The sequence below is a fragment of the Ictidomys tridecemlineatus genome, chromosome 7, assembly GCF_052094955.1.
Source record: "Ictidomys tridecemlineatus isolate mIctTri1 chromosome 7, mIctTri1.hap1, whole genome shotgun sequence".
Lineage (NCBI taxonomy): Eukaryota > Metazoa > Chordata > Mammalia > Rodentia > Sciuridae > Ictidomys > Ictidomys tridecemlineatus.
Window position 1 is genome coordinate 88,715,000 of NC_135483.1, and position 15,177 is coordinate 88,730,176.

At 33.8% G+C, this 15,177-nt stretch overlaps 2 pseudogenes; both read left to right on the top strand.

The window, feature by feature from the left end:
• Positions 1-1,801: 1,801 nt before the first annotated feature.
• Positions 1,802-2,663, top strand: LOC144365716 (complement component 1 Q subcomponent-binding protein, mitochondrial pseudogene; annotated as a pseudogene).
• Positions 2,664-7,793: 5,130 nt separating this feature from the next.
• On the top strand, positions 7,794-9,346 carry LOC144365717 (grpE protein homolog 1, mitochondrial pseudogene; annotated as a pseudogene).
• The last annotated feature ends 5,831 nt before the right edge of the window (positions 9,347-15,177 follow it).

Genomic DNA, 15,177 nt, shown 5'->3' on the forward strand with positions numbered 1-15,177 from the left:
ATAGCGCTCGTCTAGCATGTGTGAGGCTCTGGGTTCAATCCTCAGCATCACATAAAAATAAATAAGCAAAATAAAGGTATTATGTCCAACTACTTTAAAAAAATAATTAATTGGCCAACATTGTGAGACTCTATATAGTTTTAGTAGAATCTGGATTTTACAAGATGAAGGGAAACTAAACTCTTGAAATATAGTAAGTAGAGGGAACAAACATTAATTTTAAAGTTTTTCAAGGGCAGGATTGAGATATTCAGTGCATATGCTTTTCAGTTTGGATAATTAACTTTCATCCTATTATAATTATCTAAGGAATGTCATTTATCATTCCATTGATCTAGCCCAATTCTCTCATCTGTATCATAGTGCTATTTATGTGATTGTGATGGTTGGCATTGGAATGTGGAATCTGTTCTTTTAAATGCTGATACCAATAATGTAAAATTCTCCCTATATTTAATCTAAGCTATATTTTAGGACATTCAATCTCCTTACTCAATATGCATCAATAGAAATTTTTAGCATTGGCGTTGTTTTTATGGAAATGGAGTAGTAAAAGTGAATAACTTCAATGATTTTTTATTTTTAAAATATATTTTCAATTTTTATTGTTTGAGGCAGGGTCTTGCTGTGTTGCTTAGCTGATCTTGAATTCCTGGACTCAAGCAATCCTGCCTCAGCCTCCCAAGTAGCTGGGATTACGGGCATGTTCTGTGCGCAGCCTAAAATATATGTACATTTTTAAATAAGACATAGTAATTGTACATATATATGTGATACAGTGTGTGTGTGTGTGTGTGTGTGTGTGTGTGTGTGTGTGTGTGTGTGTGTAATGATTATATTTGGGTATTTGACATGTCTACTGCCTCAGACACTTATCATTTCTTTGTGTTAGGAACATCCAAAATCTTCTATTAGCTACTTCAAAACACTCAGTTTATTCTGTCAACCATAGTTACCCTATTTAATTGTACTAAATAACTATTAACAATCCTCTACTCTATCCCCCTCCCTGACACACAAAGCAGGTGTCTTTATACTGAATTAATTAAACTAAAAAAATCACTTGCCTCTAACAGAATCTCTCAGACATCCTTGTTGTATTTATAAATTAAGTGTTGAAACAGGAATTGCTTTTTATAGTTTCTACTATCTGCTATTTTTAATTTTTATGTTTTGTGCATTGGGAACAATGTGGGTTCTGGGTTCAGAAGTGGGTTCAAAATCAGACTCATAGTGAGGCCTTAAACTCTCTAAGCTTCAGTTCCTTGTCTTTAGAATGGGGTTGTCATGAGGATTATGTACCATACTAAAACGTGCCTGGCACAATGCCTGGTACATAGCAGGTGCTAGGTAAATGATCTTATTCTTATATTAAAATAAACATGAGATATTAATTAGTGTGATTCAATTTTAAATTTGACAGACAAGAAGTATGTGCAATAGCTACTCTGGAAAATCATCTTCTAGTATAATCCTACCACCTTGACCTTTGGTGGACACTGGTGTAGCTACATCAGAAAAGAAAGCTTTGGGAAGATAGCAGCTATTTTATAAAATATCACCTATGGTAAAGGTTTCCATTAATGAAATCATTTCACACAGATAGATATCTAATTATATTTATGTCATTAAAAATACAAATAACCATCTAAAACTTTGTCTCTCTGGAATCCTTTTAGGCAAACACCACATTAAGGAGATACGTTCTTTTATAGTATCTTAAGCAGCAAGTAATTTATGCCTTCTTGAAAGAGGTTCAGGCCTTGGCCGGGGTTGTCCTTTGCTCTCGCACAATTTCGGGATGCTTCCTCTACTGCGCTGCCTTCTCAGAGGCCCCGGCGCCCGCCATAGCCTGCCTCTGCGCTGTCACGCCCGCCCCTTGCCTCTGGCAACTGCTGCAGTGGGCACCTGGGGCCAAGCATTTGGCCCTAAAGACTGCTCTGTGTGTGAGCCAGGTCGGAGCAGCAGCCAGGCTTCTTGCAGCCTTCTGGGCGCTGCGGCTCTGGCTGCCGCATGCTGCGCACGGAAGGAGATAAAGCTTTTGTCGAATTCCTGACGAATGAAATTAAGAAAGAAAAGAAAATCCAGAAGCATAAGTCTCTTCCCAAGATGTCTGGAGTGAATGGAACAGAAGCTAAATTAGTGCAGAAAGTTGCTGGGGAAAAGATTACTGTCACTTTCAACATTAAAATAGCATCCAACCAACATTTGATCCTGAGGAAGAGGCCTCAGAAGGGCAGAAGGTTGAAGAACAGGAGCCGGAACTGATCCACTCCCAATTGTGTGGTTGAAGTTACGAAGAGCGATAGCCAGAAAGCTCTTGTACTAGACTGTCAGTATCCAGAGGATGAGATTGGACAAGAAGAGGAAGCCGAGAGTGACATTTTTTTCTATTAAGGGAGTTAGCTTTCAAACCACTGGCAAGTCTGAATGGAAAGACTAATTACACTCTGAACACAGAGTCCTTAGACTGGGCCTTGTATGACCACCTAATGGATTTCCTTGCCGACTGAGAGGTGGACAACACTTTTGCAGATAAGGTGGTGGAACTCAGCACAGCCCTGGAGCACCAGTAGTACATTAATTTTCTTGAAGACCTCAAAAGTTTAGTCAAGAGCTGCTGGAGCAATCAGAGACACTTGAAGGCCTTAATATTATGGTGAGCTTTGACCAGTTGACAAAAACCACCCTGACACCAGACCGTGTGCTTTGAAGTGGTTATAATCCTAACATCATGTGGTGGGGGATAAGCACATTTAAATTATTGCTATAATGCTCTCATTTACTATTCATTTGGTAGTTTTCCTGTACAAACCTATTATTTCTAGATTTTTGTATAACATAATGATGGACAATAAAATTATTTTATCTCCAAAAAAAGAGGTTCATATGATATTTGTAATTTCTTCATATAAAGATACCTGATAACATTTTACATTTTAGTTGGAGGACAGATCTTTCAATTCTCAAAGATTTAAAGGTTTTCCCCCCATTATTTTCAATGAACACAAGTTTATTTTATAGATGTTAATTCATTTCAGGAGTTGGAAATTCTAAGTCTGATTTTTATTTAAAATATTCTCCTAAATCTTCATAACAGAAGTTGAGCCTGTATGTGTGTTTGCAAAAATTCTTGTGGTCTAACATTCAAGTTTTGTTTGGGAGGGGTGATGAAGGACAGTAGAAAAGTTATTAATATCTTTAGAATTCAATGTTGTATGTATAATTTGAATATATGTGGAAAACAATGAAAATTATTTCTACCATCTTAAGTTTTTAATTAATTTCTTAAGGGTGGAAGGAAATACTTTGAAAGATTTAGCAGTAAAATTCAAATGACTATGCAAACAGGTGGCAAAATTTCTTCTCCACCTGCCATGCAACTTTATCTCAAGAAATGTTTCATTCAGCAAATGCTGCTGCTAACAGATAATTCTCTTTTTCAGAGCAGAAAAACAAATGGAGGGGGAATAATTCTTTGAAGAAAATATTTTTCTTGATTTTTTAAAAATTGTGAGTATGAAAAATATGTATTTTATTTTCTTGGGGGATGGGTGGTGGAAAGCATGAATGAGTGAGTGCATTGATTAGCCCACCTCTTTTGTAGTATTGTTAAACCATAACTGGATTTTGTTTTGTTTTGTTTCTCTTTTTGTATATCAAAGCACTGGTGGTAACTTTCAGATGTGATAATTATATTAACCTGGGATCTTAAAACATTTGTATAATACTTTAAACACTATCTCAAGAGACCATATTCTTAGTGAAATTGTGTTATTAGAATATATTGTTAGACTTAACCTCTGTAAGGAAATGGTGGCAAGCAAAATGTTGCACTGACAAACCAATTGGTAACTAAATACAAAAAGGTAAGGATATTGTTCATATACTTTTGCATTTTTACTTTTCTTTGATTCATTTATTTGGTGTGAGCTAGAAGCTAATGTGCCAATGCATTAGTTGGCACACACAGCCTCTACTAAGAAAAGTTATGTTTCTCTGTATTTTTGAAACTAATAATTTCAGAAAACACCAAAATTAATTAACTTCTGATAGTTAACCAGTCTTTTATACCAGCACTAACTTTTTCCAGGTCATATATTTTTGTTTTGTTTCAAACATATGGTTAAAAATCACAGTGCTTTTAACACAAGATGATGGGAGTTGATGTGTTTTAAAGAAATAAAATCATTTTCTCAGACTTAGAACTTAATTTTTTGATTACTGTTATTAGACAATATTATAAACTCACCCTATTTCATCTGTCATTTGAAATGTGAAGCAGTTTTTTAAGTTGGTATAATTTAATGTAAAATATATATTATAATTTTGGTTTCTATTTTTCCTTTCTGAAAATACTTGGCTTTAATATTATTTGGTTAAGCTCTCTTAATATGAGAGATCATGTGTATATGAGATACCTATGGGATTTAGGTGATTTGTTGTCATTTCATCATATATCTTATTTCCTAAAACAGCATTTATATAATCAGAGTCTCAAGCTCAGTACCCAAGTTAACTTTGCCTTCACATATAATGTAGGCTTATCTATTTTATGAAAGCATATCAGTAACTTCTCTGTCTTCCCGTGGTTTTTCAATCAAGTGGCACAGAACTTTGTGTTGACTGCTTAAAAACAATTTTTCAGAAAGTTGTATTACTTTTAATGCAAATCCCTGTTATTAAATGTCAAACATTAAGTCCATAAATTTATACAAAAGATGCTTCATTCACGCATTCTAGGGGGTTTCTACATTCTTTCCATTAAAGTGAATGAAACACAACTTGATTTACAAAAGAATTAAAACATGATTAAGTTTCAGGAGTGATGTCATGTAAAATGCCTAGAAGGGAAATAATAGATAATTTATTTTTCCTTTTTCTAAATATCAGAAATGTTTTAAATTAAATTACTTTATGGCAATTATTATCAGTTTAATTCTCCTGACTATGATTAGAATGGATAGGTAAAAAGATGCCTGGAGCAACAGCTGATTTTAAGTTTCATTCTTGCAGTTCGATTCCTGGGGATGGGTATGTTTAGTCATTATTTAAGTTAAGGACAACCACATTTTGTCCAGAAATGGAAATTATTCATATATTAAAGGAAATTAGAAAAAAATGTGTGCAGTCTGCAAAAAATAAGATATCATGGGATAAATTATCCATATTCTAATTTGGGAGGGTTGGTAATAAGTGAATTCTGAATTAATCTAAAATTTATTTTCTGTGGGTATCTCTTTTATTGAATATTTATTAATTTTAATTAATATTAAAATGTTAGCATTCAAAATTGAAACAATTTTAAGAAGTTTTATGAATGAGTGAATTATATTCTATACATTTTAATCTAGGAATAAGTAGATAATTTTTGTGTACTTAATATAGAGATAAATGTGTAATTCAGACAGTAATTCCATGCTCAATAAATTGAGAATCTGTAGTTAGCATTTTTATATTTGTCCAATCTCATACTGTTTACGATAGATCAGAACAAATTTATCTTTAACATTTGAAAAAAGAAAGAAGCATATTACATGTCAGATGTCTAGACCTGAACTGTTTCCATAGTGAATAAAATCTTCTATAACTGCATTTTCTAATATCATACCCAGCAACAATATAAGGATATTGAGCATTAGAAATGTAGCTAGTACCATGGAGAACTATATTTTGAGTTTTATTTAATTTTAATTAATTTCATCTTGCATGCATATATTCACATGTGGCCAGTGTCTACTGGCCACTGTCTATTAGACAGTGCTGGTCTAGAATCAGGTTCTCTAACCTTGACATCATAGCCATAATCCACTACTACAACATCAATATAACTCTTGTTTTTATAAAATATGCATACCAAATTTGAAGTTCAAATACTTATTATTAAAATATATTTGGCTAATATTTCACATGTGGATTAATTTACACTTTAAATAGCATACTGCCATAAACTAGAAAAATTCTGAACAAAGCAAATGCTAAAGAATTTTATTGTGTGTAAGGAAAACTGATGAAGGCTAGTACAATTGACCAGTATATTTCTACCAGTTTCCATGCCAACACAACTTTGATTATTGGGATATTTGATGATAATTGACACAATGGAATAAATATGAAATACAAATCCTAAGACCATTTTTATTCTCTATTAATGTTAAAAAATCTCAAACTAAGATTACTTGTTAATAACTTTCTTTAAATAAAAATTTTTCTAAGACTCTGATATGGAACTAAGAGGGTCATAAAAATAAATTTATAAAATTTATATAATAAATTTGAAATATTAGATACAAAATATTAGATCTGTTACTGAAGTTCATACTTTTAAAGATAATTAAACTACCCCTTAAGATTATACAATGATGTCACAGTAACATTTTAAAGCCAGAAATAATCAGAAACCACATTTTTACATGGTAAATGACTACTATTATAAAATATTTTGTTAACTACTTTATTTCTAAGTATTTAAATTATGAATTAAAAATTGATAAAGAATTGTTGCATATACTCTGAGGGAATGAAATCTTAGAATAATTTTCCAGGCCTTAAACTCAAAAGCTAGATTCCAAGTTTTAGTTTTTCAGAAAAATGTTTCTATACATTATTTATTCCAGAATAAGATACAATATATAACTATATGTTTTATTTTCTTTAATATTTTTCAGCAAATTCATTTCAGACATTAATTGTTGTGTAGGCTTTTTCTAAAATGTATTAATGTTCTTAAGATATAAATATACATGTACATATGTGCATACATGTATACACTTTTAGAATTAAAACCAACATAGAATTATTTTATTAATACTGCTTGAATAACCTCATTTAGTCATTTTGGGCATGTAGACATATATGAAAGATAAAATATATTTCAATATAAGATAATTTCAAAAATTTAAAACGTGAATCTCACACAAATAAAAAATGAAAATATGTGCTGAGGTTGTGGCTTAGCACATGCAAGGCCCTGGGCTCAATCCTCATCATCACATAAAAATAAATAAATAAAATAAAGGTATTGTGTCCAACTACAACTAAAAAATAAATATTAAAAAATTGAAAATATGTCAAAGACTTTTAGTCATTAAAAATGAACACTGGCAAAATGATACAATGGTTTGAGAACTTTATAAACAGTAGTTTTATCATCCATCTCAAAAAGATGCTGAATTTAGTTGCCAAGTTAGAGACAAATTTGATTAATATAATATATAGCAATAAAACAATCATTTTTTCAGAGAGAAAATATGCATCTTTAGTGAAAAAATATATAACTTAATATGTTCCTAGAATTAAGACCTAATCAAACAATAAATACTAAGTGTGACAGAAATACATCCCTGACAGAACTGAATTTTTTAATGTGTCTGTCAAACAATGCTCAGTAAGACATTTAAAGTTGTATGTCCATGTACATATGTACAACTATAATGCACCAATTTAATAAATGAGGAAAAAATACAATAACAACAGACATGTGGTTTTTATCTTATTTTAAGGCTTTTGATAATTTTTTTAACAGAAAGGAAGTATTAGATCTTAGAATTTTTTTTAATCAGGATAATACTTTTTTTTTCCCAAATCAAAACTCTATTATAAACAGAGCAAAACAAAAAATCTAGATTATTTCTTCAGAAGCTCTTGAGAGATAAATAATTTGATTTTGCAATTTATGCATCACGTTTTACCAACACTGATAACCTTAGAAAACAGAATTTTGTCCATTTTAATGTGGTGACAAAGACTTTAAATATCATTGTAATTATTGATCAAACTAGAGTGGAGTCAGCATGCAGGCAATGCGGAGAGCAAGTCTTCCTGTTTTCTCTCAGTATTACAGCTACCATTTCAGAGACCACTCTGCTTCCATCTGTCAGATTAAGGCTCTTTCTAGACCATGAAGATTCTTTGGTTAAGTTATATGGGCTGGTGGTGAGGTGGGGGTGAAAACCTAAAACTGGAAAGGGGACCATATTATAAGAAATACCTCTTGCTTCCTGCCTCCCTTTTTCCCACCCTATTTTTTCCTCCCTTTCTGCCTTTATCAATTCCTTCCTTTTATTGTTCTTTCTTTTTAGGTTAAGGAGGCTTATTTCTTCTTTCTTTGCAGGTGCCAGGTTTCTGCACTAGAAGGTGAGGAGACACTAACAACTTCTAAATAGGTGGATAGGAGAGTGTCATTGAACAAAATGCACAGATCACAATAAACAAGTGAGCAAACAGATAAAAAACATAATGGTGTGTGCTTCTCCCAGAAGAAGGTCTGTATAATCTGTTTTTTTTTTGTTGTTGTTGTTGTTGTTGTTTGAAAGGGAAGTTGAAGCAACAGAAAACACACAGGCAGGAATTTTTCCTGTGTTGGATGATAGCACAAAGTTCTTTCCAATAGTTTTCTAGAGGAAACAATGCAATTCAATTTAAAGCAATGGGCAGTGGGGAGGGGAAGTAGGTGGAGTAGCATGGATAACTGAATTTTAGTTATTGACACATTATAAATTTGCAATAGCAAAAGTACTGAGGCAAGAATAAACAGAAATCTATATTATGGTATATTATGGAAAAGAATTTAGCATAAGAAAAGTGGTGTTTTTGAAAAAAATATACTAATATTTTAAGATTTGTGATTGTATTTTTGTTTCCTTCTTTTGATTGTTTATCTTTTCTATATTTTTAAGAATAAATCTGTCCAGTATGTGCACGATGGAGGCCACAGCGGCAGTCATGGTGGCTCGGTGTGTGGTGTGTGAGGCTGGTGCAGCACAATATCCCGGCTTTGGCATTGTCTCTCAAGCCCTCTCCTTGGTTGTTATGCACAGCTATAAAACAAAAGAACAATTCCCAAAGCCTGGAAGAGAAAGTGGGTCACAATGAGCAGAATACAGAGCATCCTTGGAATAGAAGGTCAAGTTTGAATAGCAGCTGACACTATGGAAAAATACAAATGAGCTTTGGCAGATATTGAGAACTTTAGACAGAGGATCCAAAAACTGGTGGAGAAAGGCAAAATTATATGGCATCCAGGGCTTCTGCAAAGACTTGCTGGAGGCTGTGGACATTCTGGAGAAGGAAACGCAGAGTGTTCCAAAGAGATTACAGATGAAAACCCTCACCTGAAAAGCCTATATAAGGGGCTGGTACTCACCGAGGTGCAGATCCAGAAGGTGTTCACAAAGCACGGCTTGCTCAAGCTGAACCCTCTTGGAGCCAAGATCGACTCTTATGAACATGAGGCACTGTTCCACACACCAGTAGAGGGCGAGGAGCCAGCATGGTGGTGCTGGTTAGCAAGGTGGGGTACAAGCTGCAGGGGTGCACCCTCAGGCCTGCCCTGGAGGGGTGGTGAAGGAAGCCTAACTGCCTACCTCAGGGTCTTTGGCTTTTAAGTCACTTGCTGTAACTCTTGAAAGGCAGTCTATCTTTTCTCCTCTGGGAGTCCAGCCTTGATGGAAAGGTTAAATGGCTGCAAAGAATCAAGCTGGGTACACAGTTGCTTCTAGGAACTCTGGTCCGGGAGTCTGATTTCTTAGTACCACACGTTTAGTAGCTCCATATACTTCCAGAAGAGGGCAGATGGGACCTCTAGAGTATTGCGAATAACACTGTATCTGCTTTAAACTCATGATTGCAAAGTACTTTAAACAAAAGTTTTTCAGGAACTGTCTGGCTGCCTGGCCACCCATCTGTGCCAACGTCTGCAGCTCACTGCAGCACTGAGTCCTGGTACCTTTGGCCACTGCTGGGTTCACTCTGAGAAGAAAAGGCCAGAGAGGAAACATGTTTCTTGCTTTAAAAAAAGGATGCCTACCTTGAGAACATACAAGTTCATTTATAGCTAGCATCTAGATGCCAGGAATGGTCAACCTTGGCTTTTCTGTGGAGACAGGAAGTGAGCATGTGAACTTGAACATTCTTAACACTTTATTTTGCCAAGTGAATTTGACAAAGTAAATCCTTTTTTCCTATTTTTCCATCTCAGTTATTTAAATCTATTCAGTTAGTTACTAATAACCTCAAGGTATATTCCCTAATAAGATAGACCTTCTCAGTGGGGACTGCTTGCTTGGTATACTTAAAATGTTTGTTTAATTTTTAAATTTTTATTTAAGAGGATTAAAAGCCTAATGTTTATTTTCCTTAAAAAAGAATAAATCTGAATTTTTTATTATATACCATATATAGCATATTGTATCAAAGTTCAAAATCATGTGGGAACCATAAAATACACACACAAACAAACATCACACCTCACACTTTTATTGAATTAGATAATTGAAATGGGGGTTTCTTTGATTTTACTTGTCAACATTGAATAGTAATGAGACGTGTATAATAAAAAAGCAAGGCATATAGTCTCACTTTGCTAAGACAAATGGATAAGATTACCTAACCATATGCTGCCCAACATTTTAGGATTCTCTGTTTTTTGTCAAAGCAGATCTGGCAAAGAAGCATGTTTTTTGTTTTGCTCCAAGAAACAATAAACTTCACTTCAGCATTTATTATGCACAATGTATGCAAAATGAGTCAACCAACTCACACTTTTGTGTCAAGCAAATACAATCTAAGCATAAGAAAATGTCATGTCTAGTAAAATGTGCCACAAAGGCCAAGATAAGAAAAGAATAGCTAAAATATGCAATTAGCACATTCACTGAAGAAAACCAGGAGGATATTGAGATGAGCCATATAAATATAATTCTATGCTTTTGACTAAGAATAACATTACATTTATAGGAAAATTTAGGCTCACATTTAGAGAGAAGTTCTACACTTGATAAAGAATAAAAGAGAAAGCATCTATGAAGACAGTCATATAAAAGGCAGTCATATAGAAGTGTCAAATGTGATCTTTTTTTTAAAGAATGGGAGCATATGCTTCATGATTTTTTTCATGTTTCAAAAAGCGATTGGGCTGGGAATATGGCTCAAGCAGTAATGCACATGCTGGGCATGTGTGGGGCGCTGGGTTTGATCCTCAGCACCATATAAAAATAGAAAAATAAAAATGTTGTGTCCACCTAAAACTATAAATAAATAAATGTTTAAGAAATTCTCTCTCTCTCTAAAAAAACTTATCATATTCTTTTCCAATATTTGAGAAAATATTATTCAGTATTACAACAATAATTTGTAGAAACATACTTTCTTCATAAAAGCATAAAATTGTTCAACTTTTTCTCCTACTTTAGTGGAATGTGTGTGTTTATTTATAGATTGATCTTTTTATATTTCTTTTTGGCTTGGATGCTAACCTTCTTTCAATCAGTGTACACAAAACCAAATTTACTGCTTTGTCTAAGTGGCAAATTAGAATAGATTATGAAACACATAGAGTTCAGATAGTTAGGTTACTAATGCTAAAAGATTACTTCCAATAGTCAATTATTCCAAGATATCAACGGTTCTGTTTGTTGAGATATCATCAGAAACTACTATGACAATAGAGGATTACTTCTCAAGAGGTCAGACTTAAGTGTGACAAGACAATAGGAACATGGAAACCGTGGCAGCAGCCTCGGAGGACTGTTATTTAAAATGTTAAAGTCACCTGAAGGAAAAGGATGGAAGATAATGTTTTATAGAGTCAGCTCTATATACAAAATAAAAAACAGTCAGCCTATTTTAGTAGTTCTTGGGCTTTTGGGATTATCACCACCCCTGATGGTTATTGCCACATGATAACATCAGCAGTATAACCACATCCCAGAGCCTACAGAAGCAGTGATGACTGAGGAGTCATCACTGAATTCAAGCAGTGACTCTCTAGTACTGGGCCTCTTCTTACAAATCACTGATGATTGCAGATAAATACCTTCTCAAATACTCAATTGTCAAAGATCAGATTTTACCAAGTAACCTCTCTATGTTACTTTGAAGCTGGCATGGAAACACACCAACCAGTTTTTACTTTTTTCTCTTATCAAGTCCTAACCTACTCCAGTGCAAACTGTAGAAACCCTTTTTGCTCCATTTCCCTTCTTACATACATTGCAGTGACCATATGTATCTTTAGTTAAATCCAACTAACTAAAGCAGCACACCTGGGAAACATTTGTGGTGCATCTCCATATGCCCCGACATGCCAGTGAAGGGCAACTGATTCATTGGATCATTTCACTCACATAAGAAGCAAACAAAAAGTTTGACAAATGTGACCTGCAACAGTATAAAAAAAAGTCAACAAGCACCCTAGTTGGCACCAGTTTGGAGAAAAAAAAGGCATTTGGAGGGCAAGATAAAATATGATTTCAAATTTGAAACGCTCATGTTGGGTTGTTCATTCTGTATTTTCTTTAATTGACACTGGAGCATATTAAAATGTTTGTTGTTCATGTGTATTTATATGGTGGAAGGGTGGCATCTGTGAGCTTTGAGAGGATCATGACAGCTAGTTTTCTTCTAGTTTATTAATATTTTCCAAGTATATTCCATGAAATTATTTGCTCAGGAGGAATTGAGAAACTGGATGTAATTCCCTATTTAGATCTTTGTATTTGATATTAATTTGAGTTCTATAGGGATTAGCAATGCAGCCTTGGTCAAGGATGCTTAATTGAGGCCTTAATTTTCAAATTTGTAAAATGTGGTTAACTAATACAGACTTATTAGGTAAGATAAAATGTGAAAAACACTTAGTACAATGGCTGCAAATAATAAGCGCTCAGTAAGTACAATTTGTTTTTATCAGGCTCCTAATTTTTGCTATATCCAGGCATTTAAACCATAAAATGGTAAAGCAAATGTAAAAATCAATCATAGAAAGACTCATCTCTGAAGATCACCTGGTGACAAAATTCGAGATATGACACAAACTGAGAAGCTTAATTTAGCATGATAATTGTGAATAACTTCCAGGAAATAGTCTGAAAAAGAATAGACATATAATAATTATTCTGTATAAAACGATCTGCTATTTAATCTGAGATTTAGGAGTGAAAGCATATGAATTAGTTCCTTCAGTCCTTCTTTGAAATGTTTCTATGACAAACAAAACAGTGAGGGAAATAGGCCATGGGAGTTTCATGCTTATCTGAAGCAAAATTAAGAAAATCTGTTAGAATTGCTTTTCATTATTGAGTATGTTTTCAGAATCCTCTATTTTCTGTGTCCAGATCTATACAGTAAAATAGCTTTATCAATGGCATTTTATATACCAAAAGGACTTGGAACACAGGCAGATGTTCCAAAGAAGAACAAAGGTAATGTTACTGAGAGATAGTGAAATAAAAATAAAATCTTTGAATATTTGAGAAAACAAAATACGATGAACTGGTACTTGCTGAGAGAAGTAGGGTAAACATGACATAATAGTACTCAAAAAGCCTTCCTGGACTGCAGTAGCACTGAAAGCAGTGCACAGCAAGGCCCCTGGACATTCCATCAGGTGTCAGACTGGCCCAAGAGTGAGCTTCATTTAGAATTTAATTGCAAGAGTTTTTTCTCAGGTCATTGAATGTTACCTTGAGTCCATCTTTTGCTTACCCATCTTTTACTTACAGACTATGGGGAAAACATCAATTTCAAAGTTGATCTTTCATTTTCTGAGGGAAGATTGAAGCTAGCAAAGTAAAATGTCACAGTCTCTCTTGGACAATGGCAGACAGCACTTGTTAAAGTTTACTCTCCAATAAAAAATAGTGATTCAACAAAATTAGCAATCCTTTAAATCAGAATGAAACTTTACTATGTTCTCTCATGTCAATATTAGGAATCATTGCAATAAAATTCACAATTCAGATATTTAAGATTAAAGCAAAAAATAAAATAGAAATACACTCTTTCTGAAGATCCATCCTGACCTAAATCTGGTACTTTCAAAACATAATTAGTCTAAAATTAGCACATGTATAATTTCCAAACGCAAAGATATGCAAATAACCTTGCATATTTTAGCTTCTAGGATTGATACACAAATATGTCTCTGTGGTTATATTAGTAATAATTTATATAAATTTAACAAAATCTGCACAATTTTTGACAGAGTCATAGAAATTAAAATTTTAGAGTTATAATTTTTTAGAAAGTACAAATGCAACCTTCTTATGAGTAAACAGAGCTGTGGTCATCCAAGGTGGGTGCCTGAGTTATGCCATACTGTAGTTATTTATTTTCCTTTACCTGGATTCACAAAAATGCAGTTTAATCTACCATGAAAATTATATTCTATTGAAACAGCACGATAATCTGAAAAAAATATGGTTAACTTGATCCAAGTTAAGGCAAAGGGCAAAAAGGAATGGAGCCTTGCACAGTTCAATCTGCAAGCTGTTGGGGATTCTTTCATTTGGCTTTCCTTCCTTCATGCCACAAGCAGTGAGCTCTATATGTGGAGAAAACCATAGTTATCATTTTAACTCATTTGAGATAAAGATAATTTTTCCAAGAAAGATAGAGTAGCCTCTGTATGTTATGGATTGATCAATAATATAGGAGAAAACTGAGTTTCTGCAGAGTTATACAAATAGAGGCAATAATAATGAAAATGATTTAAAACAAACTGAGCTATTGGGAAAAGGCAAACATTTAAGAGTCTAGGCTAGATTTGTAACTCAAATTAGTTACATGTTGGCTAAGGTTTGGTTCCCCTGAAACTCGAGACCCAAGTAGTATTAGACGTGCTAGTGTCTTATTTGGAGATAAATCCCAGGTGCACCAGTGGAGAAGTCAATATATGATACAATTAATGAGCATGTTTCTATTGTGGGCAAGGGGGTCTCTGGATAATTCATGAACTACCTGGCTTACATGGATAGTTCATGTCTATCTGAAATACAGAACTTTCAATATCACACTTATTTTCAGTACAGTAAGACACTCATAGGGCCTTCACCTTTAGGGACAGCCAGGGAATGGAAGATTCCCTTTTCTCATCTCCTACTCATACTCACCGAAAGGAATGGCAAGTGAAATCATTAATTCAATTTCAACTATGTTTCCCTCTCTTTTTGTGCCAAATACATATATAGAGAATTTAGACAAGTTATAGTTAGAATGCATAGTCTAATAAAGCTGGAAACACTCAAGGGAAATGTGCATGCAAGATACACCTACAATTCAGTGTTCTCTGTCATGGGGAAAGTGACACTGTCCAGTACATGGAGATGCAGTGTAAAACAAAACAAAACAAAACAAAACAAAACAAAACAAAAAAAACACCAGCTTACTGAGCTCGGG